This window comes from Canis aureus, chromosome 6 (genome assembly GCF_053574225.1).
Source record: "Canis aureus isolate CA01 chromosome 6, VMU_Caureus_v.1.0, whole genome shotgun sequence".
Classification (NCBI taxonomy): Eukaryota; Metazoa; Chordata; class Mammalia; order Carnivora; family Canidae; genus Canis; species Canis aureus.
The window spans coordinates 41,462,292-41,468,291 of NC_135616.1; the positions used below are offsets into that span (position 1 = coordinate 41,462,292).

At 45.1% G+C, this 6,000-nt stretch overlaps 1 long non-coding RNA gene across 4 annotated transcripts in view; it reads right to left on the reverse strand.

Moving 5' to 3' along the window:
• Nucleotides 1-3,384, reverse strand: part of LOC144315180 (uncharacterized) — a 28,099-nt gene extending 24,715 nt beyond the window's left edge. For 3 of the 4 annotated variants that reach the window (XR_013380938.1, XR_013380940.1, XR_013380941.1), the window contains exon 1: nucleotides 2,826-3,384. This is a non-coding gene — a long non-coding RNA (uncharacterized LOC144315180). The remainder of the gene's footprint in view (nucleotides 1-2,825) is intronic. The other variant, XR_013380939.1, reaches the window with a different exon arrangement.
• Between the last annotated feature and the right edge of the window lie 2,616 nt (nucleotides 3,385-6,000).

Consider the following 6,000-nt stretch of genomic DNA (forward strand, 5'->3'; position numbering starts at 1 on the left):
ATCACAGGTGTTTTTCCTTATTTCGCAGCCCAAATATCAAGTTACTGGGATCTCTCAGCCTTGTAATTATATGCCAATACTACATGAGGTGCTGATTGTCTGCGTTTGATTCACCCATTATTTGGTCTCTCCCCCTTCCTCACCCAAAGGTTACATTTGCATAAAAGATATTTGAGGATGACGCTTGATCATCGGAGGCTTGAGTCCTTACTGCCTACATTATAGGCTGTGGTGGAGAGAGATCAATCTGAGAGACATCTAGCAATCCAGGTGCAGGTTTTTGACATTGTCAGGAAATCATCTTCATGAGGGAACTGTGAAATTCTAATGTCTCAATTACCACATGTTACAAGCCTCCCTCCCACGCTTTGTCTTACCACCCCATCTTCTGTAACCCCCTCCCACTGAGGGTGAGAGATGGAGGAATCATGCTCAACTTTTGTGCAGTTCCCAGACTGAACTGTGCATCAGAATCACCTGGGGGTTTCTACACACACACAAAACCTCACTCTTTACAAAGAGACAAGTTCTGTTAATGAAAGGTCAGGGCTCAGGCATTTGTATTTTTAAAGCTTTCTGGGGGCTTTTGATGCAAACCAGGACTGGAAAAACTATGGTCCATATAACAGAAATGTGAGTTATACAGCCACACCAAAGGAGGGGTTCAGTAACCATGTGCAAATCATATCCTGGAATCCAAGGGCTCCTGAAAAGTTGGGTAGCCTTTTTTGCCAAACACTGCTCCCCACATTGCAGGATGTGTTGGAGTATAAATACCTCTCCTCACCACCCCCAACACACCCGCCATCACCGACCACACCCTAGGAGGTGTGAGCATGATGTGAAAGATGGACACCACGCCCTCGGAGAAACGGCCAGCCAACATTTTAGCAAAACTTTATGTTTGCCTTACATTTTTCTTAGTTTGGTTTTCCCTAAAATAAACTCTAAGACAAGAACTTAGATGCAATTGAAGGAGCAGGGAATGTGAGTCAAGGAAGGGAGAAAAGCCAAGATGGGATGCACCATTGTGCAGACTCCCACTGTAGGTGACCAGGGCTCACTCCTGTGCAAGCCTCCGAGGAGCAGTGTGGAGGCAGCTCAGGAGTGTCCTGTCAGAGGACCAGAAAACTGGAGGACTTACCCACCAGCAACAGTCCCAGGCCAACCCAGGGCTGCCACCAGGGGCATTTAAATTGCAGTTCTTGGGTGCAGCCTTTCCTGAACCAGGCAAGCTCACAGGGTGCCTCAGGAAGCCTCTGCAGAAGAGCACAGGTGTGGGCTTTTGAGTCTAGAAGCGTTCTGTGCACACAGAAGCTGCGCACCATCACTGCAGGTGACCTCAGAGCAGGCTGACAATATCTGAAGCCCAAATTTTGAGACGTTTCCAACTGGATCTTATCTGGGTCTAGTCTCAAAGGCCCTGATACAAAGGAGTGTCCCTACCAGTACAGACTGACCTGGTACATGGTCAGTGGGAAACAGAGACAGGCGAGGACCAGGACAAATGTTTCCATTCCCATGGCCATGAAAGGCTTCCTTTAGACCAGGATAGCAGCTACACGAAGGCATTCTAAGTATTGAACTACCTGCTCTCAGATGCTGCCTTTCCTCTGTGCTGTGCGACAGGGAGCACCTTTTCTGGGTTCCGCTGCCCTCTGGCTTCCTGGAGAGGTGGGTATCGCCAAAGATGGAAAGTGGGGGTCAGAGAAATGCCAGAGCATTCCACCCTTTCCCATGCTTTGAGGGCCCTGCCAGCAGGGACTACACTGCTCCGTGACTCTACCTCCCACTGACTGCCTATCCCTAGTACTGGAGATTAGAATTCCAAAATTAATCTCACTGGAATAAAACCAAGGAATGGGCAGGGTTGTGTTCATTTCTGGAGGCTCTAGGAGGGAATTCGTTTTCTTGACTACTCTAGAGTCTAGGGCTGGCCTCATTCCGTTACCCCCTCCTGCCTTCAAGGTCAGCAATGGCTGGTAGAGTCTTTCTCATGGTGTCCTTTGACCTACTTTTTTCTCTCCCTTTTCTGCTTTTAAGGACTCTCTGGTCCACTCAGATAATCCAGGATAACCTCCACATTTTAAGGTCAGCTGATTAGCAACCCTAACTCCATTTGCTACCTTAACTCCCTTTTACCATGCAATGTAACACATTCATAGATTCTGGGAATAAAGATGTGGATATTGTGGGGGAGGCCACTGCCTTCTACTACATCAGATTTCTAAATCCCACTACATCAGATTTCTAAAACGGCAACTCTCTTCTGCAAATGATGCTTTTAGGTCCTGGAAGCGTGCAAGTTTGGTAACATGAGCAAGTATGGGAAGGGCATCCATCACATAGGGCCACAGTGAGTCATTTCTTTTCCTTTATTCTAAAAGGAAGATGGGGTCTTCTATCTGTTGAATAGTCTACATAAACACTTACTAGGTGTAAAACATGCTCCCATAATGGAGATAAAGGTGAATTTTCCATGGATTTTGCACTCAAGCACCTTTCTATCTACCAGAAACTTAAACATGCACAAAGTATACACAGACCAATGCAGGGAATGAGTAGAGCTGAATGACATTCTGCTCCGTGGAGTCACAGAATTGCCACATTGGCCTCACACTTCCAAAGTCAAGCCCTAGTGATTGTCTTCTCACCTGGGGGATGTCTTTTAAGTGTCACGCTGGGGAGGATGAGGGTGGCTTAGGCCAGGAGATATGGCCATAGGACACTGAACGTGTTACTCCATATGAATCTCAAGTTAAATATGGGATTTATTCTTTAATCATTTGGGGCAAATGGGATGAGTTCATGTAGCAAATGCTTACCATGAGGTTGCAGGGTGAGGACATCTCCACACCTTCTCATTTCTCTCCTGCTGCTCAGTGACTGTCCTTGTTCTATTCCATGCTGCTTCAATGTTTAATCCCGTTAAGTATCCCACATCTTAAAAATGTCTTTGTCTTAACCTTAGAAACTTGCATCTCTAGAGTAAATATTTTATACAATCACATTGATCTGTATTGAAAGAGTTACTGTTCTAGGAGATCCTTGCCGTGGTAGAAGTCATATCCAGACCATGGATGGATCAGGACAGAGGGACTGGGCTCAAGAATTAGACAAAACTGAAGGGAAACAATTGGGGATTAGATAAGACATTTTGCCCTAAGTCATGGGAACCAATTCAAGCTCTTAGGAAGCATGTGGGACTTGCAGGGGACTGGACAGTAAGTGTCCAGGAACCTCTGCTGCTCCTCTATGCCACTCCCTGTTTCTGCTCTGTTCTCCATTACCTGCAAGCTGGTTTTCCCATCAATTCAGCCTGTGCTATAGCACATGGTCCCCCTCAGGGGCTACCTGTCTCTCAGTCCCCATCTACAGGGATAGGAGGAGGGCTTGACTGGTCATCTTGACCCCATATCCAGTCAACTATGAGCTCAGAGGGCACAGTCATGTAGTATGAATGAGGCCATTCTCAGAGAAAGAATAATCTGAGAGCTTCAGAATAACAACATGATGGCTGACCACTTCCAAATTCAAGTCCAGAAAAGGCATTGTTTGGAATTAGCCAAACTCATGCTTAGGGGCACAGTCCTCCAGATGGTCAAGTCCACCCAAGACTTCTGACACCAACTGCAAGTTCACAGGTTTCCGAGAACTATCCTTGGATTCAAGAATTCATTAAAAAGTCTCATAGAACCCACTAAGAATTATTACTCTCATGGACACATTTACTACAAGGATAAGATACACATTAGAATCAGCCAAAGGAGGAAGCATAGAGCAGAGTCTGGGAAGCTTACAAATGTGAAGATTCTGTCGTGCTCAGTGTACCTTTCGGCACTGATGTATGGCTGAACTGACTGAGTGTTGTCAGGCCTGGAAGCTCACCCAAGCTTTGGTGTCCAGGTATTTTACTGAGGCTTCATTACCTAGACATGATCAATTCATCAATTGCCCATGTGTTTGAACTAAATTTCCAGCTCCCATCCCTGGAGGTCAGGTTGGTATCAGCAGTCTGAGACCCCTGTGCTCTCATCATATGATTGGTCTTTCTGACCTGGTTAGTCCCCACTCTAAGACTGCTAGGTGTGTCCTCCCACCCCAGTCATCTTAGTAATTAACTCTCAGAGGTGGTGCAAGGAGCCTGCCATGAATGAGAAAGACATCCCTATCAGGAAATTCCAAGTGGATCAGGAGCCAAAGATAAAGGCCAGTCCTGTTTGGGATAAGGACAAATTCCTTACTACACAGAAGTAAACATAGTAGCCATTCTGCTTAAATGGTCTTAATGCAAAACACAATAAAATAGAATTTAATTTAATTTTTTTTTTTGAGAGAAAGAGAGTGAGTGCTCAAGGGGAGGGGAGGGATAGAGGAGGAGAGAGAGAGCATCTAAAGCAGACTCCCTTCTCACTGTGATGTCTGATGCGAGGCTTGATCTCACGACCCTGAGATCATGACTTGAGCCAAAACCAAGAGTCAAATGCTTAACCAACTGAGCCACCCAGGTGCCCCCAGTGGGCTCTAATTTTAAAGAAAGCTTCATGTTTTCTGCTCTGTGGTGACCACAGAAAGCAGGGTCAGAGACCTGGTGGTGGACTCCATCCCTTGCTGATGCACCAGCCCACAGTGGAGTTGACTGTAGCTAAGAGTCCATGGTGGCTGGGGAGAGGGGGTAGTACCCGCAGTGTCGAAGAACATTCAGGGCAACACGTGGTTCCAATGACCAGAACAGGTCCCAAGTCCTTTGTATTCAGTGAAGTCAGGTTTCTGGATTCTCCCACCTTCCTTTTCTGTATCTCCTGTCTTGTCCCAGCTGTCTTCCAGTGGCCCCAAAACCCCAGGATTATGACTCTTTCTTTGCCACAGCCAGCTCCATTCACACAGCCGTGCCCACAATCCTAATCACTCAGCTGCTGGGAAGGGTTGTAGTCAGGTAAACTAATGCATAATTCATGTTTAATCACGTATGTCCTTTGCAAATTCTGTTCTGTTTACCAGGAAAGAGAGTCAAAGTCTGAATTCAGAGTGAGTTACAGTCAGGGATTAGACTGTTAAAGTTGTCAAAAGCGAGAAGACTAACCTGTTATTTTAAACAATTTGATGCAAACTGGTCAGCAACACCGATTTGGAGAGCAGGAAATTAAACAACATAGACTATTATTGCAGGGTTTTCAATAAACTCAAGTGTGCAGACTCCTGCTTATCTCTTCCTAGTGGGGTGGCAAACTAATTATTTTAGCTAAGACAGCAGGCACCTCAGAAAACAGAAGCCAACCAAATCAACAATTCTCTGAGTCAAGTTCAAAGTAACAAGTCCCAGAGACAAGGAACTTCAAACTCCACCCATTTCTCCTTGTTTTGAATTTGAATACACTGCCAGGGAAGGCTCACACTCCCAATGGGACGAAAATGGCAATTGAATTGTGCAGAAGCAAAACACACAGATATAGATGGATCTGAGCATCACACAAGCTTCACCATGTAATCAGTATGAATACAGACGTTGCAACACTGGAGAAGTAGCTCAGCCTTACTGGGTATGATGAAATGCAAACTTGGGTCACCAAAGCCTTTTTCCAGACTTAACCTCCAAGTCTTTAAGATTTGGGGTGGAGCGTGTCAACATGGAAACTGCCCATCAACTTGATTCAGAATAGAACATCTAGTGATATGAAAGACAGGACATCTCTACACAGGTGAATACTAATTCAAACTCTAGGGACATTCTGGACTTGGGTGAATTCTCTGGGAGTGGTATTATCAACATCAGCAGCAAGTTCCCAGACAAGAGTCTGAGAAAACTCTCTACTTGGATAACATTGGTTTTTATATAATTCAAACCTGTTATTTCCATAGCGGGCCTAGAGAAGCCATTAATTAGACCCTGACTTTTTTATTTAAGGAGAGAAAATTTATTTATTTAATTTATTTAAATTCAATTTACCAACATATAGTATAACACTCAGTGTTCATCTCATCACATGCTCTCCTTAATAC